The following is a 21,652-nucleotide window of genomic DNA, read 5'->3' on the forward strand; positions in this document are numbered from 1 at the left end:
TCTGTATGAAGCACAGGCATATGAATTTGATAAGCAGTAAAAGCAGATTTAAAAAATAGACAAATGAAAGTAAAAAGATGAAAAGTAGGCACAAGGCAGCTTAATAGAAATGTTTTCTAAAATGAACCAATCCTTTTAAAAGAAGATAAGAGTCATGTTAGCCTACTGTGTGGACTTTGTGGTTGTTTATCTTCTTTAAAGATCAGACGTCTAAGTTACAAGGCCTCAGATAATTTCGCCCTTTGCCCCAGCCTTTGCAGGCTTTAAAATGGACTTTATTATTTGCAAACTTAAATGGCCAAGCAAACTCACTGAATGAAGAGAAATTGTGTAAGAGGCTTACAAGGACTTTTGAGAACCAAGTGCTAATCACATAAGCAGTTTGTAAAGTTATGTACAAATCTCTATTTGCTAACTGCGCTTTGCTATTTGTGGTTATTAATTCAAGAAATGTCCAGCAAAATAGGCATGCTGAAGGCACCTCACAATCTAAATGTATTTTAATGTGAAGTTTTGTGTACATTATGACATGGTAGAGGCAGTTTAGTAAGAAGATATGTGTTGCCTGGGGCGCTTCAGTATTGAGTCGTAACATTCCACACCAGGGGTTCCCTGCAGCTAATTAGCAGAAACCTACATGGACTTCAGCAATTTCAGACAACAGTGTTTCCTCATGAGATGTAATAAAGCATCTCTCATGTGACTTCATCAAGCCCATCGTTGTAGCTGCCATCTGCGTACTAGTGAAGGTAAAAATGTCCTGGAAACTAAACTGTATGAACCATCATATCAGCTCAAACACTTATAATTCTCACTTGTTTGCAAATCAAATGGCGGTGTGGAATATGAATGATCCCATGCTTACCAGTATATGGTGTAAATTAGTTGGTGCTCATTACTCCTTAGGCCAGGGTTGAGTGCACTCTCAGGTCTTGCAGAAAGATACCAGAATAGCTGAAGCTATAGCACCGGCAATTTCAGTACAGCATATTATATTACACTGAATATTGTACTCCAGTGTTTTGGGGCTAAGCAATTGTAGAAATTAACTGTAGTGAAAAGTGTGGCATTCCTTAGAGAGCGATCATCCAACTGAGCACTTTTTGTTTTGTTTTTATTCCGCCGGGCTTGCTAAAGTTATCCATTACCTACTTCCGTTCTCCTCTATTCTGATTTCGGGGTATAAAATAAATAAAGTACGGTATGTATGTATGTATGTATGGCAGTATTTTCTATACACATACAGTGGCAACTAGGGATGATCAATGAGATGTAAATTATTTCTCCTTGCATTTAAATTCATGTAAATGTTATGCAGATATAACTTGGTGGACCAATACAAATTGAAAGGAAGTTATTCTGGTTGATCCAGTGTCAGGCTGCATATAATTTACATGAAATTTGAATGCAAGGAGAAATTATTTTCAACTCATTGATCATCGGCTTCCTTACAATACAGACTTTTATTATGTACGTAAAATAGCAGCAAACCAGCTACACATGCTTGAGGAGATATCAAGTTGCTCCTATTCAGGTTTATATAAAGCAGCCTTTCTCCACTTTACGTTTGCTTGGCATAAGCCTTCTAAGAATGTTCATATCTCAGGGATTGCTTGCACAACAATTGAATCTACAATTCACAATACTACGATTGATAAGCTGTAGATATATATAATTCAGTCATTTTTAGCTATAGATGGGATTGTAAGCAGCACCCCATAAAACCCACAAGACCTTAACCTAATAAAATCAATACTTAAAAAGACACACAGAACTCCAGAATTGGAACAAATTGCCCGTGGCCTTTATTATTGGTTTTCTCAAATTAACAGCTTAGTATAAAATTAATTCAAGCTTCAGCTTTATTAAAACACATACCCATTAATAGACTATATTATTAGAATAGTCATATACTTGCCTGACCACCAGGCAATCCTATCTTTAATTATAACAAACCATAAAATCCCTTAGCTGTTATAAAAACTAGTCTGCACCAAAGTGTGACGTACCACATAAAAAACGCCACAGTGATGAAATCGAACAACAGGGATGGGATGGGCGGGAGCTTGTTAACTGCAGCACAGGACTGCCAGCTGACTAGGGTTACAGGGCACACTTATATACCCCCTACTAATAGGTGATTAGTTGGCACAGCACCAATATTGCCAAGAAACAACTGGTCAACATAAGAGCCGACCATTCAGCTGTGATCATACACCAAAGCAGTTAAATTCCACGCAACGCACGAAGAGGGAAATTTAACTGCCAATGGCCTCAATTCACTAAGATCATGCTGGAGATAATAAGGCAAGAGAAAACTTGCCACCACGCAGTGAGAGAGTTGTCTTATCTCTTCATTCCTTAAGTTACCTCCTCTGTAGTTATATTACCTCTTCTGTATTTATTTTCACAGTCAGTTAATTAACAGCCTGTCTAGAATTCTGGAGTTATTTTAAGGATTGAAGAGTTAACTTAAAGACAGAAGAGTTAACTTTAGGTTTGCCTGAGGTAAAATGTTTCCTGAATACTACATGCCTCATCACCATGGTGATAACTATAGAAACGTTATTAAAGACAGGAGATAAGCTTAGTGAATTGAGGCCTAAGGCTCCCAGAAACCCATGTGGAGCCTCTCATACTGCTTGGCTCGTTAATTCCTTTAATTTTGCCCCCCTGCAATGCACTCTATTTGGGCAGTTCAGCTTCCTAGCTGCCACAAGGGCAATTTGGGTGCAATTCAAATGCAGCTGAATGGCAGCATTTGTAACACCACCCGTCTCACTGCTTCACATGAAGTGACAGAGAAGCGTAACATCTCACATCTGAATACAGATGCGGTCACACTCAGTTCTGACTCTATAGGAGGGGGTACCTCTTCACTACCGAGTAGTGTACCGAGCAGTAGCAAGCACCTGCCAGGGGCAAGGGAGCAGCTGACAGACGGTAAATTCACTGCCTTCTGCCTCCCGGTTGAAAGAGGCCTTAGTGTCAGGCGAGACTAATGTTAAAAGGAAAGTGTTTGATCTCCATGTTATGTTGACCCCTTTACTTTCATCTCCAAGTGTTTTAATTGGAACAAAATATGAAGAATTCCGTATGCAAATGTAGAACTTTTCTTAGCAAAGTCATGTTTGGGTAGACCGCCTACCATCTTCAATGACTCAGTATTGGACCAAAACTATGATGACTAATGATGCACGTGTGGGAGCAAACCTGCACATAACTTTGTTAAGGAAAACCAAATTTAAAATTTTTGAGCATCCGAGATTACAGAGTTCTTGTGGGCCTTGGAGGAGAAAATATCTCTATATCTCATATTTAGGCTTGTATTTCTTTGAGGCTGCCGACATAAATTTATTGTGTTGAGTTTTATAAAATGATTATTGGTGCCCACCATGCTCTCTTTCCAGCCCACAATTCTGTAAGATGTCCTTTAAAGTGACACTAATATGATATAATGAATTGTATGTGTAGTACGGATAATTAATAGAACATTAGTAGGAAAGAAAAGAGTCTCATGTTTTTATTTTCAGGTATATAGCTTTTTTTTTATAGCATTGCATCATTCTATCATATTTGCAATTTACAAACCACACTGTATTTTAAACTATGTAACCGAGCAGGACTAATGACCCTTTCAACTTCCATTCAGTAAAAATCTTATCTGAAGCTGCCTGTCACTGTTTCTTTGAAGTGGAAGTGCCTCATAAAACAGTGACCCAAGTTGCTCAAACAAGTTCTTTTGCATAGATAACAAGTTTATGAACTCTACCTTTACTTGAAACAATATGAGACTAGTTCCTGTGCTACTAATGTTCTTTTTCTTAGCTGTACTACACATGCAATGCATTATTTCATAAGTTTATTTTCTCTTCAGATTCCCGTTAAGGTCCACATCCATGCATCAATTTTTCTTTTCGACTTAGGGTAGATTTGATCAGTGTGGAATTGATTGCCCCAAATGTCTGATTGAAAGTATTGATTAGACAGGATTGAACATTTCTGTGGATCAGATGTGAGCCAGGAATGGCAGTCTATCACTGTGATATGTGTTTCTTCTATTTCTGCATCAAACAGTGCAATGCTGTGGTTTAATCAATTTTTTCAATACATTTCCTTCTGGAATCTATTGAAAATTACTGTGCTGTGTGTGAAATTAAATCAGAGAGTGATAGCCTGGACAGCCACATCTGCTCAAAACTAAGCAGGGCTGCTTTTGGCCATTTTGGCACCCCAGGAAAGACATCTTTTGTTGACCTACCCTAATCTAGTGAGCAGGAAGATCATAACCTACATCAATACGTTTTGTGTGCAACAGTAAGATCAGTGAGAGTTTACATAGAAATAATGCTGTTTCTCAAATAAGTTTGTAAAGGATATAGCAACTATTACCAGGCCATATACATCTTGTTGGCTCAGACTCACTGAACCCATGTAAGGCCTCTTTCAGATAGACGACTGAACTGTGTGCTTGCCAAATTAACCAAATTAACTGGTATAACCAAATGTATTATCTTTGTAGCTGCATTTTAAAACATATGTTATTCTAAATATATAACCGAATGTTTGACCTGCTGATATAACCGATATCTTTAGATGCCCTCGTTGTAGCTCCATTTTATGTTATACTGAAAATATAACCGAATTTGTGACCTGCTGATATAACCGATCTTTAGACGTCCTCCTTGTAGCCAAAATTATATAGCCATAAAAAAATATTGGCTATATTCAGCGCCCTTTTATATCCAAAAGACTCCAAAACTTGGGAGCCCTTTTCACCACTTTGTAGCCGCGATTCATGGCAAATAACATTGAAGTCTATGCCGGAACCCTTTTTACACAGATAGCTCAGGAGCCCTTTTCAACTGATACCGTTTCTTTATCACATTTCGCCAGTGCCCAGGTTACAATTGTACTCTAGGGGAACGCCAGCTAAAAACTCTTTAGAGTAAAACTGCCTGCCAAATGCATCTGAAGTGTTTGGCAGGCATTTTATTAGCATTTGGCCGGCTTTCACAGTGAAAACAGAAAACCCCTCAACGATCGGCATTTGAAAAGCTGTAGCAAGCACTGGGAAAAAAACAATACAATTGCAAAATGTAAGTAGTTTTTCAAGGACTGCACGGTCGCTCTTAGGAAAGTAATCCAATAACCACAAGATGCTCTAGTCTGTTATGGCTGATACCATTAATAAAGCCCAATCACTAGGAAAGTGTTTGGTCTAGGGATGGTCAATGACATACAAATAATTCAGAGATGATGCAGGATTATGAAACTATTGGATGCAAATGTATGCAGCTTGAAAATGGACCAATCAAATTCCAAGGAGGAATTTAATTCCTCCATTTTCAAGCTGCATACATTTGCATACAGCTGTGACCGTCTTTAGACCAGACAATCCACAATGAAGCTAATGTGTATTTGAACTGTTCGGGCTGCTTATGTCAACACTGACTGTTGCTATTTTGCCTTGAGAAAAATGTCCTGCGTAATCCTGAAACAATTCTCACTGCTCACATTTGCAGCGTGAAATATAAAAATAGGCATTAATCTTGCGTCTTGGGGTTTGCTTACCCAATTCTTCTCACAATGCGATATAAACCCTCGTTCAAATGCCAAGGAATAGCTAGTCACGTTTTTATGCCATCTAAAATAAATGCCAGTGTAAACATAACCTAATGTGCATTCAGCTTTTTTTGTGATTATTGTGCCTCACAAACAGCTGTTATTGTGTGTCACCAGTGAATACTGTAAAGTCAATTTTAGAGGCCTTTTTTTGTGAGATAGTCTATGCAGTGCATTGTTTTAGCATGGAGCCTTTATAAAGATGAGGCTGTTTGCTAGCAGGTGACACATGGTCAGCGTGTTGAAGCAGCAGCCAGCTTAGAGTCTGGTGTAATGAGAATATTTATCCAGGCACATTGCCATGTATGAAGGAGACACGCAGCCAGCAACCTTACTAAAGCAGGTGGATAGGTAGCAAACAGATGTCAAAGTTGCTTAGATCTTTGTGTTACATTTCCAGGATGTCTCTGAAAAGTAAATAAGAAACATTTGCTCATTTGTGGGATTTAAGGGTTAAAATTTCTAGCTCACTTCTGCAAATGTATGCAGTTACTGTAACATAAATGCAAAGATGCAGCATCAGATGAAGGTAAAGATTGGAATCTGCTAAAGATTTTTATTGTTTGGCAGGTGTACCAAGCACATGTGATCAGACAAGAGGAATAGCATATGCTAGATGGCTCATCTATAGGCCATATCATTGCTATCTATATGTTTATGATTTGGCATTAGTCTATTTACTCAGCTAATAGATTAGCTCATTTTCTTATTGTATTGATGACTGATTTCCAGATTATGGTCTAAAGTCCCTAACGGCAGTTCGGTAAATAATTTAGGTCAGTAAAATACCCCATTAGGTATTTAAGAATTATTTTCTAAATTCACTAAGATTTCCAACATGTGCTAGAAGTTGGGTAATATACCGAAAACACACCTCAATTTACCAAGCCCTGTTCTGTAGTCTCACCAGTTGTGGAGCAGGTCAGGCAGCAAGCTATCAGTCTTCTCTTACAATGCTGTGCATGAGCCATTCAATTATCTGTCCAGTGCATCCCCGGCATGCCTTTAGATGTGCTAACTAGAGAGAGCTCTTTTGTGTGTCAGTATACAGATGTGCACAATGGATACAGAAAAGCCTTTTTTAAATGTCTCCTGCTGTGCCATTCTGAAGTCCCGCCTGCCAGTATCGGATAAAATGGGGTGAGAAGCAGGGCTGTGTGGCTCTTCCCACTGGCTGTCTGTCTCTCGCTATTGGCTGTCTCCTACATCTGTCAATGTTACCGCATGGAGAGTGTGAGTTACCGGCTGGTCAGAGCTGGAGATAAATATTGAACACTTTTACTTGATGTACCAAATACTTTAATCTTTGTGAATTGCAATTTCTTGATATTTCTTGAGGTATTTACCGCACAAGTCAGTAATTTACCTCACTAGTCGGTAATTTTACTTTTGAGTGCCGTAATAGGCTTAGTGAATTGGCATTTGGCAAGGTGAGTAGTAAAATAAGCTGTTTTCTACATCACAGAATTTATTTATTTGTTGTATTTATAAAGCGCCAACATATTACGCAGCACTGGACATTGGTTAAGGTTACAGACAATATTTAGGGTGTAAACGTGTATCCAGGAGCACCCACAATCGGTCCAAGGTTTTAAGTGTGCCCAGATCCTCACCCCCATACCAAGGGGTCACGAACAGCAGAATCTCCAAAGGATCGGCACCACACCAAGTATTAATAGCTCTTATACTTTATTGAAAAAACATATAAAATGACAGCAACGACAGCCCGCTGTTTTGGCCTCAGTGGCCTATGTCAAGTTGCCACAATGTCAAATGCACAAAACATACGTGAACACACATCTTAAATACCCAAAACCACGCCCATAAGGGCGCGTCGCTGCTCCATATACCTCTAAGGTGGAGGGATGTGTGGACCTGATGGGAGACTTTGCTACTATAGAAGACACCAATCACAAATCTAGAATTCAAACTTTCCAAGTTAGCTGCTCTGCTATCAGGCTATAGATGTAGAGGGTAACCGCTAGTCATAGCCGCAATGCAATGCACAGTGGCAGGGACATGAGCAGCAGCGGCAACAGCCACATGATCATAGCCGAACCACATGACCGCAGCCACATCATCAGCATGTCACGTGGTCCGGCTGTGATGCACCTCCCGTTGGCTGTTATGGGAGTGATATAACTAGCGGTTACCCTCTACACATCTGAAGAATGGGGTGTTTCTTTTAATTGGACTTAAACCCATAACTTCTGTTCTCGTCTAAAATATAAGCAATGGCATAATAACCTTTAAAGAAACAAATGTATTTGTTACAGCTTACAGAACTCCTACAATAAATCTGCAGTGTCTACTTCCTGGTTTAATGGAAGCGCAGAAAGAGTTTACCTTCTGTGTTTACACATTAGACAGAGCTGAAAGCTCAAACTACATGTGTCATTACTTGCAGATAAGGGAGAATTAGTTTTCTCTAAATACACACAGGGTTGATTTATATGTGTTTTCCTTGTCTCCTGTGCAAGAGTTTTGGTTCCCTTTAATAATTGACATTGCAGTGTCACAGCACAGCAGACATCACTCCCACTGTAAATATCAGAAATAAAATGTAAGTATTATCTCTACTCCTATGGTAAATATCGAATCCAGTAGCACCAACCCAAAATCATGTTTCAAAAAAGTCAGCATTGCATTGGTATTAGAGGGCACACCTTAGCTCAATCTTCAATCTCTGCACGGTCCAATCTGTCAGACACTAACAGATTCAATCGATCCAGAAGACACCACAAGGACCAGCACTGAAAGACTTTCACTTTGGTCTTTTATTCACTTGAACAGTGAACAAAATACAGCCAACAAGTTGTAATGTATTACCACATGACAAAGGACGTCATATCATCCGAAACGGCAGCAGTCCGTTGAAACTCTGCCGCAATATGACTCCACTTTCACCATCAGATGGTTGTTCCATTGCATGAGCTTGAATATTCTGAGCTATAATTACATCCATACATTGAGACGGATGTTGGCTGTATTTTGTTCACTGTTCATGTTAATAAAAGACCAACGCTGGTGCTTGTGATGTCTTCTGGACCAAAAATGTCAGCGTAAGTCAACTCATCAGAGTTGGTGAAATTTGTTGTAAGTTTATTTAAAGTTCACTTGTAAAAATATTTTAAAAGCATTGCATACTTACCTCATTACCTATTCAACTTAGTGTGAGTCAATAAGCTTATTTTGTACGCACTTCCGGGCCATAAAAGAGCACTTCTGTACCGGGCACAGTACAACGAAGTGCTCCTGCATAAAGGAAAAAAAGCCATGCACTAGCAGCTTCATTCTACTGGGGTGGACCTTACTTGTGTGTGTGGACCTTACTTGCTCATGCCCAATACAGATGTGCTGGTCCATGGCTGGGACCATGGCTGTAAGAACCCTGTTCAATGTGAGTCGAATGGGTTCCTACACTGGATTCATGAGCTGCAGGAGGATCTAGGAAGCCTTTGGACCATCCATAGGCTTCCCACCACTGAGTGACTTTTTTTTTTCAACACTAAAGGTTTTCTGTCAACGTGCAAGGTGATTTTTTCAGATGCGCACAAGACCACTTCATCAAAGCCAAAGTTCAAAATTCATCAGCGGACCACAAGGCACCATGCATTTGCTTTCAACTGCATAGTTTTAGTGAAGAGCGGCTGTCCAGGTTATCAGCCAGGAAACCTTTGTATTGATGAAGATCCTGTGCATGCGTATTTTTGGATTAAATAAACTTTACTGCAAATTCAAAGAACTTTGGTGTGCTGACCTTCGCTAATGTCACTAAAATGCTTGCCGTTTCTGCCCTGCTTGTAGTGGTCCTACTCCTATTCAATATCATTGCAATGCACCTGCATCCCCTATCATGGCATGTAAGTGGGGGCAACTGATTTATACAGACCTAAAGCTGTAAGTGTGTTTATGGCATATGCTACATGAACGCCACATTGTACCCTGATCAATATTACACTTGTAATCTATTATTAATACTCACCATTGCGGAAAAATGAAAACACCCTGGCGGATTATTGTTTACCAACTCTTCCATTAATAGTGTTCTGTTGCATACACCCCGTTCCTGTGGGTATATCTGCTGGGCTGACAATTTCCTCTTCCTCTCTCTTTTTTGCTTCTTTTTTTACAATATTCATTTATATATTGTTTAGTCAGTGTTTTTTCACTGTGAAATCTTTTCTCACCCCATTTTACATTCTGCATTTTATCACAGGTGGCGACATCTTTAGTCCTGTGATCTCTGTGGAGTGTTTGATTACTGAGGGTTCTAAAGCCAGTAGAAAATATACCTGGTCTCCCAGAATGCTCTGGCGAGAAGGATTCCCCACATAACTTATCAGCCTAGGCTAAGCATCACGGGGTGGGTGGGGTTACATACCACCATACTGCAATATATAGATCTAGGAAGTGTTTCTGATACTGATATAAAAGTGGGTATCCTGAATAATCGACTGCCTTCTACTCTGTGACACTACAGTGCCTCTTTAATAACCAGTAAATGCATTACAGGACTTTATGGCACAGACTGAGCACAGCAATGCTAAAGGTATGCCTTTCTTGTTAGTGTTCAATACAGCGGAGAAGGGTTAGTCTTTGTCTCTTTTTATTTGGCTTGCTAGAGACATTCATATCACATCCTAATACAAGCGATGCAATAGAAAGTATGGCAAAATGAATTCCAACAGAGACACACACAGTAATGACAGCTGCAGAGCGCATCAAAGGCTTTTCAAATTAAAAGAGCCAGTTTCAGTTGGAGATCCACATTATTGTTTGACACCCTGTTATAGATATATACGGCCCAAATAGCATTCTCTGTCACAGGGCGGCAGGAAGCCATCATTTCAGGACTGCTGCATTTTCCATGTGAAATGAGATGGGTGGAATGAGATGGATTTTCATTTTGCTGCTTGACTGTGTGAGATCGTGGACAGCGTCCTTCAGTGCCCAGGTGTCTGACTGACAGAAACACAGGAACATTCCATGTCACCTTTCACTTCACTTTTTACATTTTATACTAACACCAGTAACAGTGACTACTAGAGGCAGCCATCACTTAAAAAAGCTCTAGTGTGGCTATAAATAATGTAGACTGCAGAGTAGCTCAGCTCCATGTGGTAGATGTATGATACACACTTCTCAGCTGCATCCAAAGCATCATTCACTCTTATGAAGATAACAGTCTCCCAGAGATCAATATGTCTGAAGTGCAGTGTAAATTGCTGTTCATCTGCTGCACTGTTCATGCTGTCTATTCTTAGCACTGCATTTCATTACTTTACCGCCAGGGCAAATGCTTTCTACATCATTTCAAGTATGATATACTTTTTATCATTCACTGGTAATTTTCTGTGTTTAAAGTGGATCTTGTTTTATTACATTTGTTGGAACGGGGAATGGATAAAATCTCTGTGAGTGTATTTTGTGCAGATGTGCAGCAGGAAGTTAAACCTGACCTAAACTCAGAACTTCCTCTCTGGCTCTGCTCTAAAAGATAAGCTACAGCATAATAACGTTTAAAGAAACACATTTTCATTACAACTTATAGAAGCCTTACAATAAACCTGCAGTGTTTACTTCCTGGAATTTCTGTGAGTACACAAAGGGTTAACCTTCAGTGTTTACATATGAGCACAGAACCTAGGCACAGTTCAGACACAGCTGACAGGCCTGATTTACATTTGCTGATTACTTGCTGATATCAGCTAATAACACAGACTGATCTCTCTAAATACACATAGAGCAGGGGTGTCAAACCGGTCCTTCGAGGGCCGAGATCCTCACACGTTTTTGACACAGCTCAAATTAATTGATGGGTCTGAATTAGGAAAGGTGTGGTCCATCCAACACATCTCTTTCTCAGTCCGTCCTAAATTCTGGCATGGATCTGGCCCTCCAGGCCTGGAGTTCAACACCTGTGACAGGTGAATTTCTCAGCAACAATATGTGTATTCCTTGTCTGCTGTGCAAGAGTGTAGGTCCGCTTTAACAGGAATTTTCCCAAAAGGCTGAGGGAATTTCAACCCTGACTGATGTCCTATTTGGGAGCTGTAACCCAGATTCATTTTCTACTGGTAGGTGTCCTACTGATGTGAGAGGTAGACATCAAACTATTTCATACATCAGGGGACAGATAAGGATGAATATGCTAAGTAGCTGCGCCAACCCCGGACCGCACACAATATGATCTCTTTACAATGAGTTCGCTGCAAAAAGTTCAAGTTGGATACTCAGATGCAAATTTAGTCCTTCTGCGCTCTCTTATGAACAGGCCAACCTGCAATATATCAAACAGCTCCATATAGCATAATACAGTACTAAGGATTAAGTTTGTTCACTCCACACAACACCTGTGATCGCCTGTGAATCACACAGTGTTCACACTCCGTGGGCGCACTGCACACCCACTCATTCCCAGCGGTTCACCAGATTACAACCACCTCTGGTTTCAGGTGGGTCATGCTCTCAATTGTTAATTCCTTATCAATGCTTAGGACAAAGGATCATCAGACTTCTTACTCAATAAGCTTTCCGACTTTTAATCTCATAAAACATAAAAATAGTTAAACCTCATGGCGTAACACATTAAATATGATGACTCTATTCCTGCGCGTTTATTGCACTTACACGCCCCTTTCTATATAGTTGCTTCATTAGTGTTCTGAGGGCTCCTGGTTTCTCCATTTGTGTTTATGGGGCTTATGGTTTCTGCACCTGTTTTGAGGGACTTGTGGTTGCTGCATTTGTGTTTAGGGGGCTTGTGGTGGGTGGGGTGGGCTTGAGGTGGCTGTATTTGTCATTTGTGGCCCATGATTGCTGTAGTTGTCATTTAAGAGCTTTTGATTGCTGAACAGTAGGTTCATAATAAACATAATGGTGTGTGTGCTATGTAAGTTTTAGATGTCATTCTTATGCAGTTCCTTGAGATCTAAAAAAAATTGCAAAGGGTTCCACCAGGCAACAAGGTTGAGAAAGGCTTTTAATTAACCCAGATGGTCCAAATAAACAAATATTTGAGAAGTTTTAAAGTGAAACTTGGCAGGAGCAGTGCAGGAAGCAGGTAACAGTCCCAGAGCAGAAGTCGAAGAAGTGGGGTTCCACACAATGTTCCAAAAGTATATACACCTTTATTGAATCAGATAAAACCGACAAAGCATGTTTGCCGACATGTTTCAGACACACAGTGGTCCTTAATCATAGCATGTTATGCAAACATGCCGTCAAACATGTTGTGTCGGTTTTATCTGATTCCATAAAGGATTATATACCTTTGAAACATTGAGCAGAATCCCTCTTCTTTGGCTTCAAGCACATTTTTGACTTGTGTTGTAGTTTTTGGCACAACACAGATTCTCCAGAAATCAACTGTACACAATGCCACTGGAATGTTTGACTAATTGTATTGTCTGTAACTTGCTTTGAACAGGCAGAGATGTTTCTTTCTAAAGCTTATTATGCTGCTGGGTACACACAATGCAATTTCCCGCCCGATCGCCGGGAAGCAATCGATTATTTCCGAAATGTCTGATCAGCTCTCAATCGATAAAGCAATTGAATCGATCGGGTTCACTTTTGGACATGTACACACGAATTCCCGTTCAATCACCAATTGATCAGGCAGGAAATTGCATTGTTTTTGTAACCAGCATTACACATGCTAGACAGATCTTGGTTGGGGCGTCCCACAACCCCCCTTGATGCGTCAAATTGGCTAAATGCTGGCGAAGTGCATTGTTCTCTCCCTCACCCCACCTGCTCTGTAGTGTGCCACTCCTTCAGCCCTCCTTTCCATTCCATAGCAACAGAACATGTCACTGCATTCCTTGTATGCATGTCTTTCCTTGTAACATCGGTCTCAGCTGTTTCAGAGACCTGTAAACCCTATTGCATATGAGTTGCATAATAACTTTTCAAAATTAATCAGGAAAGCTGTTGGCCAGTCTCCTAATAGGCTACAAAATCTGTATGCTGTAAACCACCAGTCTGACTGCTATGTGAAGGGATTCACTCTTTGCTTTATCAAACGTCAGACATCTAGCGATTGAAAAGCACTGCATAAGCATGCCAGCCCCAGTCTGCTTGTATGTCTGCCTCTCATCCAGGATTGAATTTACAAGAAATGAATTGACAGATGGTCATGCCTCAAAGTATAGAGGGATTCTGAGGTGACTCATAATGTCCTATGGTCAGAAGTTCAGTGCAGTTGTGTGGAAGATGTGGCAATCTGTCATAGTTTTATTTTTATCACGTCACAGAGCAGATGGCGATTAGAACAATTCATTCATAACATTTCATTCACAAAAGGGATTACTGGCTCTTCAAATGCTTTCCGGCAGTCTTTAACTAAATCCGTCTACTCTTTTTATTTTGGAAAACCGGAAACATTCTCCATGTTGACCTTAATAAATCCCTTAAGTCTCACATTTAAAAAAAATCGAAGATAAAATTAGTCCTGTTGGGAAAACATGTTTGCTTGTGGGGAGGGAAATGGCTGTTTACTCTGCTCCTTTGTCACTATGGTCACTTTGTTATATTTGTGTTATAGAGTATGCCTCGAAGCTCAAAGCAGAGATACTTTCACAGTATACCTAAGGTGACCCGGAAGTAAACATAGACTGAGAAGTTGCCTGAATTTTCTGCCTAAACTTTTTCTGAATTTCCCATCAAGGATTCTCATTGGTCTGGATAAATGGGCCACTGAAAAGCTTGGGCAGAGAATTCACATATGCCAATAATGGTGCCATGGAGGGAACAGAAGAAGATGGCGGATAGCATTCTGCAATCAAGATAGAAAAAATATGAAAAAGGAACAGAAGACAATAAGAAAACTTAATTGGAAAATGAATGTGTATTACAATACTGAGTTTTAATAAAGAGTTTTAAAATGTGTTTTTCATTTTATTAATTTTTAAAGTGGTGTTTTTTATGTAATCCTTTGTGTAAACAGGCTATTTATTTACCTTATTGGAGGTGGCTTTTTTAGTTGCCTTTTTGTTAAGGGGTAATGAGATCATTAAGCACCAAATGTATAAACATAAATGCTTGAAGGGCAAATAAAGGGAATCTTATTTTAAAGGGTGCCTAATCTTAAACCAGGATAGCATTTAAGAAATATTTGTGCATATCAGAGTTTCCCATTATTGCATTCCCTCATTATAGTTCTGCGGTGAAGACCACTTCAGAAGTCAAGCAAGCTAGCAAACCTGGACTGGAACTTCATAAGATGACCCCTTAGCTGGCAAAAGGTCATACAGTGCATTGGTCATACCAAAACACAGACTGATGGCTTAAAATCTTTTAGTTATGTAATATTTGATATTGGCTTGGTTCTGTACTTTTGTTAAAGTAAAGAATTTACTCTTCCCGTGATACAGCAGAAGGATGGGACACTAAAACTATGTACAGTCATCACACTTTTGATGACCAAATTGATTGTTCATGCCTTTCTTAGCCATCAATTTGATAGTTACATAGTTAGTTTGGCTGAAATAAGACATCCATCCAACATGTTCAACCAGAAATAAAGAGGCAAACTCTTTTTGGTGGAAAATAAGTAAAGAGGGATAGAAATGTTTTTTTTCAGTACTAAGCTAAAATCCAGAAGGTTTTGAAATAACACCAGTACCTGGATGTATAATGCCATGTTTAACTTTAAATCATGTGGCGTTACTGTTCAATTCTGCCTTACCATATTGTGTATTGTATTCTTGTCATCTATTTGATTTCAATAAAATCTGGCAGGCGAGTTGAGGGATCACTCAGGCATCGGACATTGCTAAGGGCCCTTTCACACTTATTTGCAGTACCGTCCATTGTGATACACTGTACATAGGGTGCAATACGCAAAGTAACATGACAGTCTATTTACTTTCATGTTACCATTCACAGTAGATGAAGCGTTCCTGTGCATTACGTCAAGTTACTAGTGCCACTGATTTGCGCCAAAATGCAACTTGCCATGCATCGTAATGTGGGCAAAAATCGGCTTAATGCACACATTAGCTTCTGGGAAAGGGCCCTGAAGGTATATTTTTCTACCTCCAGCATTTTCTGTGCTTGCTTGAAGACTTCTTACCCAACTTCGCTCCAAAGGCACCTGTTTTGAGTTGAAGAGTCTTTTGTTTTTGATTAAACTCTTCTTCCAAGTCTTCTCTCTTCAAATGCACTGCCAAACTAATGCTCTATTAAAAGTCGTGTTGCTCCTGGATATTCCTTCCTAGCTTTGTATACATAGTTACATAGCTATCTATGTTATAAAGGATATGTCCATAAAGTTGACCCTCTTAAGCCTTGCTGTCCTTCAGTCCGGAGAGAAAAAAGCTACAAAGGCAGAAACTGTTATTTGATTGACGTGTACTCTTTAAAGTGAGAAAAGCATTTTATAGTCAATGTTATCACTGATGGAACCTAGCTGACACATTGAATATGAAATTCCTCCCTTGTTAAGCAATATGCAATCATTTCAGTTAAGCTTTACATATTGTTAGCACTAATGGCAGATGTTATGTTAAAATTGTGTTTTTGAATTCAAATGCTAATCAACGCTACATTGATAATAACACTGGTGGAGTGTCAAAGCTTCCACAGCTAGCAACTCAGGTTTGGTTGGTATTATGCCCAGATTGGAACCCTGTACAGTTTGAATTTATCTGTTTTGCATGTTGTACAACTCTGATATATCTGTTGTTGTCCAGTTTTCTTCATTGTTGTATATGTTATCATCCGGTTTAGCATTGGTTGCTGTCTTTTGGAGACGGAATGCAAATAATGGTTCTCAGGACAACGGATGACAACATCCTTTTTCCTTATTTATATACTGTGGGAGTAGAGATTTTTATTTTTGGCTTTATAGCTGTGGAGTTTTTTCTTTGTGGGTTTGAGATGTTTTAAAGTTAGATTAAGATAGTGTCTGATGGACATTCTTTTAATATAATAATAATAATCAGGGCTGTGGAGTCGGTCCAAAAATCCTCCGACTCCTCAGTTTAGGATTCCTCCGACTCCTCGACTCCGACTCCTCTAATTTGCATATTACAATTTTGTTAATTAACAGTATGTAACGTGAAATTCGTCTCTTAACTGCCAACGCTTAGGAATTTTACAAGACAACTGAAGTGAGAAGGATATGTAGACTACTATATTTATTTCCTTTAGACTAAAACTAGTCCTTGGTAAGAGTACTTGCAAAATGTACAGACCGGAACAAAGAACATCTATCAGGCCCTAGGCAATGTGACTGTGGGTACATGTAAGAGTGATGTGCAGGTACTCTGCAGGGGAATGAGGAGACTCTTCCTCTATTACACATTCTTCATGCACAATCTGAACCAGGTTTATGGGTGATAGACAACACCTCTGTGTTCAATGTGCACAACATTCTCAGTGGATTCCCTGCAGCTCTGAGGGGAGTGCATATGTAGAGTATAGTACTACTGTGTAACAAAGTAACCCTGAGACAGATGAAATTAAAGTTTTATACATACCTGAGGCTTCCTCCAGCCCCCTTCAGGCTAATCAGTCCCTCAATGTCCTCCTTCGCCACCTGGATCTTCTGCCCAGTCCAGGTACTTGAGCCAGTCTGGTGTAGTGCGCATGCACACACTCCGCCGCCGGGAGCGTACTACACCTGCGCAGCACTATTGCTCCTGGCTGTGGAAGCAGCACGTAGCCAGACTGCTCTGACTGGCTGAATTACCTGGACTCATAGCAGAAGATGCAGGTGGCGGAGGAGGACAGCGAGGGACCGAATGGTCTGAAGGGGGCTGGAGGAAGCTCCAGGTATGTATAAAGCTTTTCTTTTAATTCGCCTCAGGTACCCTTTAATTCATAGTCACCAAACCAAATTTTGCACAGTCATATCAAACCCACATGTAGACAGCCTGTTTCAGACTTTTGGTCCACATCAGTACATGGCAGGGATTGATGTGTAGACAGCCTGTTTCAGACTTTTGGTCCACATCAGTACATGGCAGGGATTGATTCTTGGTCTGGTTTCTGTAGTGTAGTGGTTATCACGTTCGCCTCACACGCCAAAGGTCCCCGGTTTGAAACCGGGCAGAAACAGTGTCTACCTTTAACCAAACCAAATTTTAACAACATATCAAATTATTTCATTTCATGAGCAAAGAGAGTGCATACATTTGCATAAACCAGCATCAATGCAGAATTATTTCCATCTCGTTGACCATCTCTATTAGTGACACAGCTACACATCAGGCTTTATTCTTACAGCATAGATGTTATTTAGTATATATAAGAGATTCCAGTGTACACATCATATATACTGTACAGTCACAATCAGATATGTATATCTGACTTTAAAAATACGGGGACTGCTTTATTGAAGCAGCACAAGTAACTAATTTTGATTGGTTTATTTCATTTTTGTATACTAAGCACAGCTATTACTGTATATATACATTATTTTTAATGACTATTATCTGAGAAATAGAACATTTTATCATATTTTCTATTTTAATTACAGTTACAAATTCATTAGGAGTCCGACTCCAGGCACCCAAAATTGCTCTGACTCCACAACTCCGACTCTACAGCCCTGATAATAATATACTTATTAACATAAGAAAATACAAAAATGTTGCTGCAAAATGCTGACTGGTCTTGTCTGTCTCTTTTACATTGTGACATCTTAGCCGGGGGTGGAACAGATAGATCCTCATTATGAAATGTGTCTTCTGTTTCTGTTGAAAAAGTACAAACATATGTAGCTTTTCAAATATTAGAGGGTTTCATTCTGTCTATTTAGGTGTCATTCTTGTCCTCTGTGCCCCCCCCCCCCCCCAAAAAAAAAAATGCTCAGGTCAAAACACATGTATATTTAATTCCAGATTAAGGTCTATTCAGGCAGACATTTGATGGCCAACTGTGTGATCTCTGCACAGGTCTTTTGTGCCCATCAAAGCACAGAATTATCCATGGCAAAATGTTTGCATTGAGTACTCCCTTTTACTTTATAGAATATTACACGCCACATGACGGAGCTATGCCTCTATGAGCTGCTGTATATTTGTCTGTAGGGACTGGCAAGATATCGTTAGTAGAACTGTTGAGTGACGATATCTGCTGGTCACACATCTTTACCAGTAAAAACCACAGCATGTGACTTATCTACTCAGACTTTAGTCAGAAACACTTGATCTGGATGCTTGTTCAGGGTCTATAATTGAGAATATTAGAGACAGAGGCACAGCAGGACAGCCAGAAAATCTGCTTTGTTTAAAAGGAATTACGTATGTCAGCCTTCCTTTCAGTTCAGGTGTGCTTTAACATGGTGCCCGAACACTGTATATTCCCTTATAGCTTTTCATTACCACAGCATTACCACAGTAGGGTGGAATCATTACATTTTGAATAGTTATGTAAGGCTTTATACTAACCATAGCATAGAACTTGAAGGTGTATCCTATTGCGCTTTTCTGTTATTGTTGGATGGTTGAAAACGAGTAGCAATTTTAAGATTACAGCTACGGTACAAGCTGGGGAAGTGCAGTGCACAAAATATAACTTGCAGCCTTATGTGACGCAAGTATTGTTAGCTTGGTTTCATACTGAAAAGAAGGGATCTTATTTGTACTTCGATTTTTAAAAGTCTTTTACAGCATGGGATTTTGTCCTTGTTTACGGATAATGATAGAATATTATAGTGCTAATTTGCTTAGCTAGTGGCTTGTGCTTATAACGTTGCATGACTCTGGTCAAGTGCCATTACATGTATTTCTTAGCTTGCTTTTCACAGAGCATTTACTTTAATAGAATGCAGTGGAATTATACAGGGCTATTTTTTGTAGCATTAGGATGTGAAAGTTCTTATTAAATATAAACACAAATACAGTAAGACTTTGGATTGAGAGTAACTTGGTTTAAGAGCGCTTTGCAATACAAGCAGAAATACTTGTGAAATGTTGACTTGATATATGAGCAACGTCTTGATATACAAGCAAATAAAAGTATACATGCATCACGCCATCACAACTGAGCTGATGGTTCTTTTCCCTTTGGCGCTGTAGGATTGTGCTTAATTGTACTTAATCTGAGTGTAGAGACTGCAAAGTCACATTTTCATGAAATCCTCAAAAGCAACTGTCATTGGATAAGTTCCTTGTTAAAGCCACACAAAAAAAACCAAAAAGGTTGGGGTGAGCTAATAGATAGCAATGATTCTGTTAGTTATAGTGAAAGTCTTGTTTACATTTTTATTTTATACTATTTTACCATAACTGTTTTTGGATTGTGGAACAAATCACATGAGTTTCCATTAATTCCTATGGGAAAATTTGCCTTGATATAAGAGTGCTTTGGATTATAAGCATGTTTACAGAAGGAAATATGCTCACAAACCAAGGTTCCACTGTACACATCCTCTAGAGGTGCAGCTCTATCAAAAACTAATTTGTCTGTAAAATCAGACACACTCAACATTTGGTTAAAGAGGACCTACAGTATCTACCTTTGAAGCCTGCAGATGAACACCATTCGTAACAAAATATATACAAACAATATTATTTTACCAATAAATGGTATGTTTCATTAATAGAAATATTTCTTGACGATTACATCAGGGGAAGCTTAAGGCCCATACACACGTCGGATTTGCGCGAACGACGGGTCGTTTGAACATTCCGTCGTTCGCACGTTTCCGCATGAAATCCGGCGTGTGTACAGACTATCGTTCGGGAGATAAGACTGGTTACCAGCGATCCGCCCGGCGGATCGTTGGTAACCAGTCTTATCTCCCGAACGATCGTCTGTACACACGCCGGATTTCATGCTGAAACGTGCGAACGACGGAACGTTCAAACGACCCGTCGTTCGCGCAAATCCGACGTGTGTATGGGCCTTTAGGCAAAGATTCAAGATCTGTCCACTCATTGTTAATGAGTGATGTTATCTGTAACTTGTAAATTATACAGGAAGAGACAACGGGCATAAGGACATGCAGGAGATGTATGGTCCAAGCTACCAGGCGGAAGCTGCTGGTATGAATCCTAGGTGAACAAACTGTATGGACTCCCCATTATAGAAGGGTTACAAAAGCAATCGGTTTAGTTTGCTGTTTATATAAACAAGTCATTCTGCTAGATATTGCAAAAATAGTCTCACCAAATGTTCTCTGCCTTGGCAAGGAGATAAAGGAAATACAGTACATTCTGTATCAAAATTTCTTAAAGAGGAACTCCAGTGAAAATAATGTAATTAAAAAGTGCTTCATTTTTACAATAATTATGTATAAATGATTTAGCCAGTGTTTGCCCATTGTAAAATATTTTAAATCCCTGATTTATATTCTGACATTTATTACATGGTGACATTTTAAATGCTGGCAATTGATGTAGCTGCTGCTTGCTGTTTTGGCAGTTGGAAACAGCTGTAAACAGCTATTTCCCACAATGTAACAGGGTTCACAGACAGGAAACTGCCAGAAGTACCTCGGTACTCAGAGCTTCTTGTGGGAGGGGTTTCACCACAATATCAGTCATACAGTGCCCCCTGATGGTTTGTTTGTGAAAAGCATTATATTTCTCATGTAAAAGGGGGTATCAGCTACTGATTGGGATAAAGTTCAATTTTTGGTCGGAGTTTCTCTTTAAGTGGAAAGCTTAAAGAGGAACTCCAGTGACCATTTTACTGTTGGCAGGTGATGTCGCTGCTGCATGGTTTTTGGCAGTTGGAAACAGCTGTAAACAGCTATTTTCCACAATGCAACAAGGTTCAAAGACAGGAAACTGCCAAAAGTTCAAACTTTTCTTGTGGGAGGGGTTTCTTGTGGGAGGGGTTTCACCACAATATCAGTCATACAGCGCCCCCTGATGGTCTGTTTGTGAAAAGGAATAGATTTCTCATGTAAAAGGGGGTATCAGCTACTAACTGGGATAAAGTTCAATTTTTGGTCTGAGTTTCTCTTTAAGGCCTGTACCTAAACGATTTTTCCACAAACATTTTTTTAGGACAAATGATTTTTTTTGATATCACAAACATCATTTAACAAAAGTTTGTTAAACGA

The 21,652-nt window shown here is 39.5% G+C and overlaps 1 protein-coding gene and 1 non-coding gene across 16 annotated transcripts in view; both read left to right on the forward strand.

Moving 5' to 3' along the window:
- Nucleotides 1-21,652, forward strand: part of CAMK2D (calcium/calmodulin dependent protein kinase II delta) — a 330,923-nt gene that overhangs the window by 58,810 nt on the left and 250,461 nt on the right. The window lies entirely within an intron of this gene.
- TRNAV-CAC (transfer RNA valine (anticodon CAC)) lies at nt 17,622-17,694 on the forward strand. Its single transcript has one exon. It is a non-coding gene; the product is annotated as a tRNA-Val (tRNA).

This window comes from Hyperolius riggenbachi, chromosome 1, assembly GCF_040937935.1.
Source record: "Hyperolius riggenbachi isolate aHypRig1 chromosome 1, aHypRig1.pri, whole genome shotgun sequence".
NCBI lineage: Eukaryota > Metazoa > Chordata > Amphibia > Anura > Hyperoliidae > Hyperolius > Hyperolius riggenbachi.